The following is a 14,089-nucleotide window of genomic DNA, read 5'->3' on the forward strand; positions in this document are numbered from 1 at the left end:
GTGATAGCAGCTACGAGAAGCAGAAAAATTCAAAGCCTCAGTGTCCATCCCTGGTCTCCTCATGCCCTGTGTCTAGGGCACTGAGATGTTACAACTTGGCTTACTCTAGCAGAATCATGGCAGACGTGGGGCAAGGAGCCGAGGAAGCTGGATTTCTCCCCAGGTGAGTTGCCTAGGCTCCGTGTGACATGATGACGTCTGCCAGGCCACTCAGCAAATTGTTCCCCAGGTGTAGCTGCCTCAGCTCGACAGTCTGTCAGCTGCATTTATTGGGAACCCGCTAGCAATGTGAATCAGTAGGCGATGCAGGCATTGAAGTAGCAGTTCCCAGGAGGTGAGGGCTAAGTTATCTATCAAATCCTGTCTCTCTGCTGACATCTGGAAAAACTAGGTGACACCCACACACCTGAGGCCTTGGCAGCAGCCCAATTAAAGGTTGCAGTTTTTCTTTAGTTACTTTCTGACCTTGGAGTTTCAGAGTGTGCGTATTAGGCTTTCCTTCTGATCAAGCCACAGGAATGTTCCAAAGTCTAAGCATCTGGAAGCGAACGTGGGTGAAGGTGCATCCACGTGTGCATTACACATTTTGTTGGGTCACTTTCAGTACCACCTAAGACTGATCTCTGGACAACAACCAAACACTGAGCGCTCACTTAATTCCACTGGCAGAAGCAACCTGTCCAGAAAAAACCCCGAACACGTCACTGGATAAAAGTTTAAATGGGCTTTCTGCCAGTGAATTGCATTTGATAGTTGCGTGGGTGCAGCCCATGGCAGGAATCCACACAGCTCACAGGAGATCTGTGGGGCCCTGGGGTGTTGCAGTGTCACTCTGTCTGGGTAAGTGACAGCCAGGATGTGGGATTTGGTGATTATTTTTGGTTTGGTTTGTTTCTAGCTCAGAAAAAAGACTATATATAACTTTGAGAGCAGCATAACTTCTAGACTGTCAAGGTTGGTGCTAATAGTGAATGATATACTAATATATGTTACATGGAACCACAAGCTTGCAAGAGCAATACTCACGCACTAGATGAAAGGATAAATCTTCTGTTGTGTAATGGGAAAAGAAAGCTGGCAATGTAAATGCAGTCTTAATATTTTTTTTTCCAGCATTGCATGTGTAATTAGGCATTCAGTGACTTCCTCATCTAAGGAAATTTGACTTTAATGGGAGCTATGTGGCTAACTATGGATGGAGTCTTTTGAAAATGCAGGGGTGAGGACGGGAAGGTATTAACTGTTGAGATAGATTATTTCCTTGGCCTTGAAACAAGCAAAACAAATCACTCACCCCCCTCCCCCCAATATCACTTACACACACATACACCCCCCCCCCCCAATGTGCCAGTATATCAGCTACGTCAATAGAAGCTAGACCCATTTTCCAAGCCTTGGAAATTAGGCCAGAAATAGAATGGTCAGATGGCTGCCCCAAGTCATATGGAGATCTGAGCTGCAGTTATGACCTAAGCTGGCAGCTGTGGCAATGCCGAATTCCTAACCCTTAACCACTGTGCTGGGAATCAAATCAAATCAACACTCCTGAAACACTGTCGATCCTGTTGTGCCACACTGAAAACTCCAGTCAGCTATTTGTGTGTGTGTGGGTTTCTTTTTAGGGCCACACCCACAGCATATGGAAGCTCCTAGGCTAGGGGTCAAATCAGAGCTGCAGCTGTTGGCCTACACCACAGCCACAGTAACAGCCAGATCCGAGCCCCGTCTCGAATACACCACAGCTCATGACAACTGGGGATCCTTAACCCATTGAGTGGGGCCAGGGATACAACCTGCATCCTCATGGAGACTAGTCTGGTTTGTAACCTGCTGCACCACAATGAGAACTCCTGGTCAGCTAATTTTTATCTTCTAATGTGTTGATCATATAAGTCCCCCTCCAAAAGGGCTTCTGCTTAAGAAATGCAGTTTCACTGGTTTCTGGAGATTGCACAGTTTATGATACAGTCTCAGGATATCTTGGGAGATGAAGGCATAACCTTGGGTAAATCCAAAGTTCATCATTAGGAAGAGAAAATTTCCAGCACATAGTTTAACAGAAGCACTCCCTATCGACTTCTCCTCCCCTGAAATTCCAGGAGTCACTGGGGATAGTGAGCATCCGTTTCAGCCTGACCAGGGTGGGTGCCAGATGTGACAGCACTAAAAATGTTTGCAGGGGGCCATGGTGGAAAGGGTTAAGAATAAAGGCAGAAACCGAGTTTAAAGGGTAGGGAACATAGACAGTCCTTTAGGGCAACCACTCACCTCCCATGTCACATTGCCTCTGTGTGGCTCATCTTGAGGGGGCGACCTTTTGGAGGGTAGAGCCTTCAAGAGCAACACTGAGTCACCCCCATCATATCTTCAGCTTAAATGGCCAGGACCCCTACATGGATTCAAAACATAGGGCTTAACAGTCTTTCAGGGAAAGGAATTCTTTCCAACAATAGTAATTATTAAAAAAAAGTTTTGGACTAAAATATACTTACTGTTTTTCTCCTGGCATTTTACAGAAAATATGTTGAACTGTCAAAAGGGGGCATCCTTGCTTTTCCAGACGAAAGAACAGCTCGAGCTTGTGTTTAGAGAAGCCTGGATAGGAGCGAGTGGTACACAGCAGCAGAGTGCATATTGATTCTTAATATAACAGGTGTGCTACCAAAGACACACCTGGGGGGTTGGACTCTGGTATCTACATGCCAAGCGGGCTGTTCCAAGCGTGTCCATGGGCCAGCAGCATCAGCATCACCAGGGAGCCTGTTGCAAATGTGGGATCTCACTGCAGTCCAGACCTACTGGGTCAAAATCTGCATGTGACTGGTCCTGGGTGGTCAGTGAGCGTCTTCTAGTTTGAGAAGCTCTGCTCCGCAGCCATATTTCTTAAACCTGCCCAGGAACAAGAATCACCTGGCAGAGTGGGGGCAGGAGGGAGGCTTGTTACAGAGTCCTGGGCTTCCAACTTTCACCTCCTAATCCAGAATTTCCAGCACAGAGGTCTGGTAATCTGCATGTTTAATAAGCATCCCAGGAGATACTGGTCCTGAGTGATGTGTGAGGAACAACACAAGATACTTTTTTATTTTGAAGGAAATACACAGCGATCTCAAAAAGAAACTGCTTTCTCCAGAACACATCGTTCTTTTGAAAAAGTGCAGTCCCCCTTTTCCTTCCAACTCCTGCTCTTGAAAACAGTAAGGTGCTAAGGATGAGGAAGTGGGAAGCCGAGGGGTGATGTCAGAACGGGGTGTGTGCAGCAGGAGAGGCCGGCCCGAGAGAGAGGCTCGGGCACCCCGTGACGCTGCGGGCACCGAGATTGCCAGCAGAGGGCAGCAAAGCACGCGGGGACCAGCGGCGTGTGCGGTGTAGACCTGAGCCAGAAAGACTTGCTTCTGGGACTTTCTGAAGCTGTTGGTGGACCCCAGGTCTGGCTGGACTGACACTAGGTTGGTCAAGTCAAGGGGTCTCAGTAGATGAGTCTGAATAGGAGCCAGGTAAGGTCTGAGGCAGCGCTGTCCAGTAGGAATAACATGTGATGCACACTGATGATTCTAACTTTTCTAGAAGCTGCATTAAAAATAAAACAAAACCCAGTGACATTAATTTTAATAACATATTTTATTTAACCCAGTATATCTAAAATATGATCAACACGTAATCAATATTAAATGGTTGATGAAACAGTTTACATTTTTTTCTGTACTCTTTGAAATCCAGTGTATATTTTATACCCGTAGGATATTTGCGGCGACCAGCCATATTTCAAGTGCTCCATGGTCACATGTGGCTAGTGGCTATGGCATTGGACAGCGCATGTCTGAGCTGTTAAAGAGCTGAGGGAAAATGATAAGGCTGGGGGCTGGGGTAGTGAGGGGGAGATTAGGACCAGAAAGGGGGAAGGATAAAAATCTGGCCTGGGGACAGATTCTTATGTTTTCATGCATGATTAAATATTCACCAAGGGGCTACATTTCAGTTCATTATTGAGGACCAGGAGTTGGGCTAGAGGCTGGAGATGCATAAGCCCTTGATCACCATCTCTGATGCTGAGGACCAGGATCCAGACTAGTGGGGAGGTGGCTTGTTTCCAGAATCCTTCAGATCCGCATGGAAACGCTGCAGCAAGGTTCTGAGCAGGCACAGGGTGGACCCTGAGGCAAATCATTTGACCATCCCAGGGAGAGGCTCTGAATGACAAATGAGTCATAATTGATTTTGTTTTTTTCCTTCTCATAATCATTTCCCGGTTTCCTCAGAAATTGAAACATACATTTGTTTGGTCTGGAGAAAGAACTGGCTGAGGTGAAAATCCCTGAGCTGGCTCTAGGCTCCCTCAAAGGAAAAGCCAGTCAGTGCATCATCAGCTAATGCCACACAGGAATCCCTCCCAGGGCATCCCCTGACCTTTCACCAGAGGTGGCACCCACCACATTCAAGGTTTCTAATTCCCCCAGCAGCACTGTTCTAGGTTAATGCTATTTTGGGAATGCAGTTCTTCATTTCAGTGTGAATTTCCTCATCTTTCTGCACAAATTGAGTGAAATCCTTAGTGCATTTTTTTTTCTTAGATGGATGGAAGCTAAAAGAGAATGGAAGGCCTCCAGCTGTTTGAGGCTCTGTCCTCAATGACAATCAAAATTCTCCATCTTTTCTTGTTCTTGGCACTTTCTGATTGAAATAAGATTCCAGCATTTATCTGCACCTGCAATTTTGACAAGAAAGGAAAATTTAAAAGACAAGTGAAAGAATTCTCTGAGGGAAGTCAATGAGTCGACAGTAGTCAGACGCCTGCAAATCTCTTTTTGCATTCCTCCGTCAATTAAGCTACAGTCACATATTGGAGAGCAGAACTTAAGTCTGTGAGTGGAAATGCAAAAATGTGCGTTGATCAGTAGCAGGAACCTTCCTTTGGAGCGAATATTACTTGGAGAGCAGCTGATGATCCATTTGGCATTGAAATGGAGAGGATTTTGAGTCAAAGAGGCCACTTTAAATTATAGATTTGAGTTTGGTTGAAGGTCAAACTTACCTTGCATGAATAAAATCTTCAGAGATTTTGGAACATACTCAGAAAATGCAAGCTATCTTGAGCACATAAGCATTTCCTTCAGGGGATAAAAGCGGTTTAATATTATTGCCCTCTGCATAATTATTGACCATATTAGCATAGGAGATACTGAAAAGGAAGGCTGAATAACAATCTGATGACTGCTTTAATTCTCAGCAGCTGCAAACACAAACTAGCAGAAAGTTGTCTGGAGACCCGAGAAGATTGGTAAGAGAATTTGGTTGGGGTCAGTAATTTCACTGTGACCCAAGAGATGGCAAAAATGACCCACTGAGAGGTGAAAGGTTATTTGCCCAATCCCATGAGACAAAGGGAATTCGGGGACCATCTGTAGCATTATGTTGACGATTTTGTTATCTGGATTGCTCTGAAACCTGACTCAAAGCTTCCTGGCAGCCAAGATGAAGAGGGAAATGTAGTGAATTACAGATTCATCATTTGGGAGGAAGAAATGTACTAAGCTCTCAAAGGAAACTCAAAAGGGGCATTCATAAAGAAATACTCTGAACATTAAAACTATTTGATTCATGGTGGTAATATTCTTTCCAAAAGCTACTGGCTCACCTTGCAGATTTATGATTAGGATTTAGGAAAATGTAAATGCACTTCAAAGGTTTGCAAACCTGTTAATATGAATTAACTTCTTTTCTCCACTCCTCCCCCAACGCTAATCTAAAGCCTACATGTTTTTTTCCCTCATGGCTCGCTGTGTTAATTGGATTACAGAGATAATCCCCCTCCCATAAAAAGTAATCTCTGCAGGTTTTGGAATCTACATTCTGCTGCATTTTGTAGGATTATCTCTCAAAGGCAACAGATTAGAAGCACTGGTTGGTGCAAATAAACTGAAGTTTGGACTTCCCGTGTGGCTCACAACAAATAAACTAAAGTTTGTGCTGTAATCCCTTCCAGTGAAGATGGGGCCTGGGGAGGCGCCAAGGTTACAAAGGAATGAAAGAATGCTAGATTAGCAGTCAGAACACCTGAGTCCTAATCTCTACACGGCCACCAAATAGTAGCGTTAAGTTATGGCCAGTCACTTTACTTCTCTGAGACTCAGTTTTCTGTGCAAAATGAGAAGGTACTGGATCAACATTTCTCAAAATCCAGTCCAAGGAAAACTGATGCTTCAAGATGTTAATAGCTATCCCATGAATGAGAATGGGAGGTCAGGTAAATTTGGAGAAATCTGAATGCCATCACCCCCCTCTAGGGCACTGTGATTTCACTAGTGTATAACATGATTCTTAAGTCGTGCAGTAAAGAAACGCTCTTATAGAGTTAGGTATGTGTATGAGTGTGTGTGAACATACATATATATATATAATGTATTTTACATATATCATATACACATGTGTTTTTTAACACAAGAGTTTTCAACCTATTTTGGCCATAGACAACCCCCCCCCTTTTTTAAAGAAAACTTATTAACTTCTAGAATATGGGTGGTAAATACTGAACTAGATCAGAGGCTTAAATTTTTTGTTCTCAGGACTCTTAAAAACCTCTGAGGACTCCAAGGAGCTTCTATTTATGTGAGTTATTCTATCGTTACTGTATTATACATTAAAAAGATACATGAAAATATTTACTTAAGTCGGTAAATATAAAAGTAATAAACACATTGCATGTTATTATTTTTGCATTTTTGAAAAAGTAACTATATTTTCAAAGCCAAAAAATATTGAGAAGTGTAGCATTATTATACATGTTTGCAAATATCTTTAACGTCTAGCTTAATAGGAAGATTTGAATTCTTATATGTGCTTCTGCGTTCAATTTGTCATGATATGTTGTTTTGCTGAATTATGTGAAGAAAATCCAGCTTTATAGGATTGCAAAAGGAAGAATGCTAATAAATGTGGAATATAAAATGATGTCAATGGAATTTAGACCTTATCCACCAAAATCCATCGGTCTATCTAATACTTTGAATCAGTTGTTAACTATCACATGTGATTTTATACCATCGCGTGTTCATCATTTGAAAGACATTGGTTCACTGATTTAGGCAGATCTTCCAGTTGATGAGACATCCCCTTACACAACATCAAATCCACAACATCAAAAAAATCACATTTGCTAATATCACCCGAAAGCTATCGGAAAGGTCTTTAAGTATGGGAAGCTGTCAAGCTTACTGGGGCAGGTACATTTTTCCAAACTTCAAAATTTTAGTTGAAAGCTCAAATTTTATCATTGGCAACAAATACTGTCAATTGTTTTCCTTGAAGTAACAGGCTCAGTTATTTTTGAGATGTCTGCCACACACCCATGTCTGAAAAGCCAGTTTGCAGCTGTAAACAATGACGTTGTACGATGACGTCAAATTGGCTGGTTCGGCTTACAAGTCAACAATCGCTCAAGTGCTTTTGCTCAGAATCATTGTGCTAGGAATGCACCTGGTATGCTTTAGTCCCCTAGCATGTTAACTCAAGGGTCAAAATTTAATAAAATTAATACTTTTCACTAATTCATTAAGGCCATTCTTAAGGGACACTGGCTCTTCTCTTTTTAACTGCTACTGTGTGGTGGTAAAGAATACAGTGGCCACTAGGGCAGCTGGGTGCCACTACTTTGATTCTTGCTAAGGTGCCAGCAGTTTTATCCACTGAGGCTTGTGTACCATTAATTTGCAAATTCATTACAGTGGGTAAGACAAATAGGGTCTTTGTACTATCATGAAAGAAGCTTTGACCTCTCAGATGCCCTGAAAAGGTCCTGGGACACCCCAGGGTCTATGGGCTTCACTTTGAGAGCCACTGGCCTCGATCCTCTCGAAGGTCCTGCTTAGCTTTAAGAAGCTAAGATGAGGACAAGCTCACATTCATTCCATTTCCCACCTAGTTCTTCTTTGTGTGCATTTTTACACAGTTGTCTAAACTTGGGGTTCAGGTTGTGAGCCTGGAATAAATTAAAACAAAGCCCAGAGGTTAAGAGCGTAGACTCTGGAGCCAAACTATTTGAGTTAGAATCCTGGCTCCATCACTTCCTAGCTAGGTGACCTTGGGCAGAGTTGCTTAACTTCTCAATGATCTGGTATTCTCATCTCTAAAGTGGGCATAAGAAAAGCCTCTACTTCATAGATTGTTGTGAGGATTCAAGGAGCTAATTACCCATAAAGGGATTAGAACAGTGCCTGACACTAGCCAGCCCTCAATAAACATGGCCAATATATTATTATGATTACTGCTCATGGGAGGCCTTACATCCTTGGTTTCATAAGAGCACAAGACAGACTGGTCACCCCTGCTCTGAGCACCACTGAGGCCTCATGAGAGCTGGCGGCTGGTTGTTTCAGTAGAATCCCTGTATGGTTACTGCCATCCCACTGTTTTGTATCCAAGCCAGGTTGGGAGATTCTTACCTTACCAAGATGAGAGCCCATCTTGGTGTTATACAAATGGCCCTTTACTGTGGCTTGGCAGATCTGCCAGGTGAGTTTACAAGAAAACCCCTCTATCTTCTTCTAGTGCAGAAGAGGTTGTGGAAACAAAGCCTAGAGCCTCTAACTTCTTGTTAACACCTGGGGTTTGATTTCTGGTCAATTAGGACTACAGAAGCCCCTGACCTTTCTGGTGAACACTTGGTAGTTGGGTACCTATTTAGTGGCTTCCTTGTGCCTGCCAAAGAAAAGCATTTAAATTTTTTCTATGTTAAGAACTATTTATGAAAATATTTCCTACACCACACTTCTCACATTCCCTCATCAATGATTGCCTCTTCTAGTTTGTTTGTTTTTTTTTTGTCTGTGCCAAGGCACATGGGATCAAACCCACACCACAGCAGTGACAATGCCGAATCCTTAACCTCCAGGCCAACAGGGAACTCCTGCTTCTTCTAGTTTTTCATTCTTTCCACCAGTACTTCCCCTTCCGTCTACAAAATTATAACTACCTAGGGATGATCTTAAGCTGCCTTTTAATGGATCATCATCGACTGTAAGATTCACCATTGCTTTAATGCTAGCTTTTGGCTGTGGAGAGGAAAGAATGACATATATACATACAGTGTTACAAAATTATTTCAATGACAGAAATATTAAAGAAGGAAAAAATCTTGAGTTTTTGAACTATGGAAATACTACAAAGAGACTGACTGCTTTAATATTTTAATACCATTCCCACATGTAAAAAAAAGAATGTATAGTGGATAAATGGATTTGTATATAGGATATATAAGGAACTCTCACAACTCAATAATAAAAAGACAACCCAATTAAAAATGATGTGAATAGACAACCCCATTCAAAGAAGATATACAAATGGCTAGTAAGTACATGAAAAGATGTTCAAAATTAGGGAAATGCAAATCAAAATCATGGGCTATCACTCAGTAGGATGGCTATAATAACAAAATCTGACAATAGCAAGTGTTGGCAAGGATAAGAAGAAATTGGAACTCTCATGCACTGCTGGGGGAATGGGTGCAGCTACTTTGGAAAACAGATCGGCAGTTCCTTGAGAAGTGAAACATAAAGTAACCATTTGACCCAGCTCTGCTTCTATTTTACCAAGTAACCTCCAGATTATTAGTCCAGCATGATATAGGGAAAGGGTGGAAATTGGCTTGGGGGACTGGAACTTTCTGGCTTCTAGAAAGAGATAAACCATGGAAAAAGAAGAATACTGGTATTCTGATTTATAGTTCAGTCTCTTGTGAGTTTAGTTAGCTGCAGTTTACCACTGAAAGTCTGATCATCTCTGGATTTGTTAAGTTCATTTTCAAATACTTAAGAGGCTGAGAGTCTTGGGCTGGTATTTATAAAGACCATCTAAGCCATGAGGTCTCTTGAAGGCTCAGGGGCTGACCTTCCCTGGATGACACTCATGACCTTTCTGTTTACACATCTTTCTAACTATAACCAATGAGGCATCATGATACATGTACTAAAGTTGATCTTCAGCAGCCTGAGCAAGAATCCTGCCAGTTCTGTGGACCAACTGGCCAGTTTTTAAGTGAGACCCTTAATAGCTATTGACTGATCTGACATCAGAGTGTGGACCTTGGTCATTTGTTTGGTTGCTTTGACTTGAGAGGGTGAAAAATGTGCTCAGAAATGGAATAGTGTTTGACCCTGCTGAGAGATTCAATGGCCTAGAACTTGTTATTAAGGCAATTTTATGTCTTTTCTGCTCTTTGGCCTGCTTTTCTGACTGGTGAGAACATGGAGCTGTAGGCAAAGGAAGGCACATTCTCCAAGCTAGTGGTGGAGAGGGAGAGGGGTGGACCATGCAGGAAGTGGGATGACTGGTAAAGTGAGTAAGAACCATGAAAGACACATTTTGAGGCTGTACTCTACCATCGGGGGTCCTCATTTATATAACACTTACTTAGTTCCAGCACTAGACAGAAAAAGAAGACAAACTAGTCACTTTCCCCAAGGAGTTTATATTCTGAAATGTAAGGTGACTGTATAAACTAATCTGTTAATAGGGACACTTACTTGGTTGTATTTTTGGACATGTGGTCATTGATTCTAAGTATTTAAGCCAGGGTGCTGCCAGAGGTTCAGAAGGTATGGGCTAGGGGAGGGTGGAAAGGACCCAGATAATGATAAAATTCATGAGCTTCAACACTGAGGATGAAAGTTCAGGCAGCAGAATCTGGGGGTGAGATTTGCATATTGACCTACGTATGCCATCAAAGTACATACACACTGGATTATACCTTTCTGCTTCCTCAGCACCCATCTCAAGTTTCCCCCAAGGGCCACGTATCTTGGGAACACTGTGTTAATCACTTGACTTGCCAGAGTGCATAGTGGGTGCCACACTGAAAAGAAGACAAAGCTTGATTTTGGAGGAAAGACAGGATCTGGGGATGGCAACTTAGGACTTGTCAGAGGAAAGAGTCAGAGGGAAAGTAAATTAACAGAAAATTTGGGGATAGATGGTGAGAAGGAAAGGAGGAGCCCCAAAAGAAGAGAAGTTGGTCAGAGGTTGGGCACCAAAGGGCAGAAGGGGCCGGGCGGGGGCTTTGCCAGCAGAGGGCCCTGCTACATGGCGGATGGGGTCTATACAGCCTTCTCCTACTTCCATTTCACCAGACTCTGTTGTTGTTTACACTTTAAAATATTATGAGGTACAGCAGAGAGAGAGGAATGGTATGAAATGCAGCAGAAGTTTGACAGTAACAAATATAACTAGGTGGCAAATGAAAACAAGAAGATAAGAATAGATTAGGATATGAAGAAAAACAAGGTATTTAAAAAAAAAAAGAGGAAGAGAAACTAAAATCAAAAGAGGAATTTAAAGAAGATGACTTTTACTAAAGGGCTGGGAATGGGAGGTGGCACAAAAAAACAATTACCATTCACAGGGGGAAGATCTAGGTTTTGGGGGTCAGAAGCTTAAATAGTTTGGGGAGGGGGCTTCCTCAGAAAACGATTACAAAATGATGCATACAAAATTAAAAACGGGCCTTGGAAGAGGCCGCTGCCAAGGGTGGGCCCTGAAGCTTAAATCAACAGCTTCACAGTAGATGGTCTTGCCAGTTCGTGGTGGAGGCTCACTGACCGCCCCCAGAACGGCTTTGCCCCTCCCATTCCCTTTCCAGAAGGCCTCCAGCACCATGTGTGGGCGGGCCCTGCTCACCATCCTCCCCTTGCCCTTTGGTGCACATCACCAACTCCACATTACTCCAGCACCAAATACTCATCCTATTGCCTCTGCTTGGAATGCCCCCTCATTCGCACTCTCCACCTCCTCTTTCTACTCACGCCCCCAACTCCCCACACCTGGCTGGCTCCTGGCTCTCTGCACACTGCCGTCACAGGCCTTTCCTATGGTAGGGGGTAAGGCTTCTGCTGACCAACTGCCATTGGCTGCCTGCCCCCACCGCCCGCACACTGTATACTCCAGTAATTAGGAGCATGGGCTCTGGAGCAGACAGCTTGGTTCTAAATTCTGCTTGTGCAACCTGGAGCAAATAGCTTAACCTTTCTGATCCTTCTTCACGTCTAAGAGGGAAATAACCACAGTGCTTATCTCATCGAGTTGTTGTGAGGGGTAAAGGCAGTGATGCACAACAAGTCTTAGCCTGGGATGTGGACAGTGAGTGTCAGTGGCGCCAAGCTCTGACAAGCACTGAATCCATTCTTGGACCTCCTGTGCCTGGCATGGTGCCAGGTGTTTAGGCAGCTTCAATGAATTGAACCAAAACACATGCTTTGGATTAACCTGGGGAAGGGCAGTGTAAATGACTAAGAAATGAATATTATAAAATGCTTTTTCTCCCCGTCAAAATTAAAATAGCTATCTTCTTGATGATAAAAAGAAAGGCATGCTAAAATGCAAAAGTATAAGAATAAAGTAAAATTACCAATTGCTTGGCTAACCATACCATTTATCATATAAATAGAAACTTTTGAGAGTGAATGGGCATGCTCTTATAATAGACTGTCCCAAGCAGACCAGGAAATATAGTCATCCCACCTAGAACCTTCACTCCCCAAAGATGACCATGGTGAGCATATTTGTTATATAATCTTCTGGCCTTTTTCCCCTAACACTTATGTTGTAAATACTGTTTTCTAACCTGCTTTTCTTTTACTTAACAATATGTTGTGAAATCCTTTGATCGTAAGTAATAGATCTTTTCTACTATTTTTAATGACTGCATATTATTCCATTTGGATATACCATAGTTTATTTAACTCATCCTCTGTTGATGGATATTTAGATTGTTTCCAAATTTGGAGAATTACAAAATATTTATAAAGAAATTTCAAGTTGCTTGCTATCACTTTAGATTGGAATTTTGTGGGGACAATATTTGGGTGGCCAATTATTTTCTCTAAGGTGCTTTGCTCACCACAGTGGATGTGTCTGTCACCTCCAGAGTCTTTGTTATACCTTGAGGGCTAGCTAGCTGTTCTCCCTAAGGGTATATGCAGAGAGAAGTTAGCATATCTTCCCCCCTCAGTTAAGTGGGATTACACACAGACACTTTTTTTAAAAAATTAAAACAACTAAGCAAAAACAGTAACTAATATTACTGACAATTTGAATGGGTGACACACAATTTGCTCAAGAGGTAAAGAACCATGAATGCGAGTCTTTAATTAGGTACCTTCCTTACTGGCCCTTAATTCTATGGCTGCTTGAGTAAAATGTTTTGTTCATTCATTCATAAACTACTAATCACACTCTTGTGCCAGTCATAGAGAAGCTTTCTGCAATCTAAAGCAAGTAGTGTAAAACCTCATTTGTGTGGATGCCTCTGAATCAGTAGAGGACTTTTACTGTGCTCATGTTTGGTGTCATTCACTCAAATACTTTGCTGTAATTAAGAATACCAGTTACTATTTCTGCCAAGTGTATCTTGTGTAGAACTCGAAGACACATGAGCCCCTGGATATCTTCAAAGGATATAGCCAAGAGAACTTTGCAATCTCTAATTGTGGGGACTCCATAGTAGTGCTTCTTGAGGAGTTTTGTGGAAACAAATAGGTAGAGAAAAACAAAGCTGTGCCAAGATGCAGGTGCTGATGCTGGGCCTCACACAGGGCACCTAGCAGGTCACAGTGGCCTAGAATGCTGACGATTTCTCGATGGACTGGGTATTTAACAATAGTTTCAAAGTAGTATAATGAGCCAAGACTTGAGAGGGCCTATTGGTAAAGAGATAAAGAGAGTTCTAAGTCAAAAATGAAGAGATGCAGAGAAGTATTTCAGGGCGGAGAGAAGGTTAAAGATGGTCAAGCTAAACAGAGCCAGGCTTACATTATGCCCCACCTTAAAACGGATGTGATATGGAGAAGCCTCAGGTGAGTGTATTAGGTTTTTGCTATGCAGCAAATTACTCCCCACTCCGTGGCATAAAACTATACCCATTTCTTATCTCACAGTTTCTGTGGGGGAGAAGTCAGGGTACAGAATAGCCGGGTTCTCTGCTCAGGGTCTCTTGCAAAGATGAAATCAAGGTCCTGGCAGGGCTGTGTTCTCATCTGGGGCCCAGGGTTCTCTTCCACATTCGTTCAGGTTATTGACAGAATGCAGCTCCTTATCACTGTAGGAC

At 42.7% G+C, this 14,089-nt stretch overlaps 1 long non-coding RNA gene across 2 annotated transcripts in view; it reads right to left on the reverse strand.

Moving 5' to 3' along the window:
* The window catches only part of LOC102167754 (uncharacterized), a 50,729-nt gene that overhangs the window by 15,633 nt on the left and 21,007 nt on the right, over nucleotides 1–14,089 (reverse strand). Inside the window, exons 3-5 of one of the 2 annotated variants that reach the window (XR_014841893.1) lie at nucleotides 4,428–4,702; nucleotides 2,493–3,567; nucleotides 2,269–2,389 (exon numbers count right to left, since the gene is read on the reverse strand). This is a non-coding gene — a long non-coding RNA (uncharacterized LOC102167754). The remainder of the gene's footprint in view (nucleotides 1–2,268; nucleotides 2,390–2,492; nucleotides 3,568–4,427; nucleotides 4,703–14,089) is intronic. The other variant, XR_002342706.2, reaches the window with a different exon arrangement.

This window comes from Sus scrofa, chromosome 3 (assembly GCF_054392235.1).
Source record: "Sus scrofa isolate SSC_HxYL_T2T_F1_AM1 chromosome 3, Sscrofa_HxYL_maternal_Yorkshire_Landrace_v2.0, whole genome shotgun sequence".
In the NCBI taxonomy this organism is placed as follows: domain Eukaryota; kingdom Metazoa; phylum Chordata; class Mammalia; order Artiodactyla; family Suidae; genus Sus; species Sus scrofa.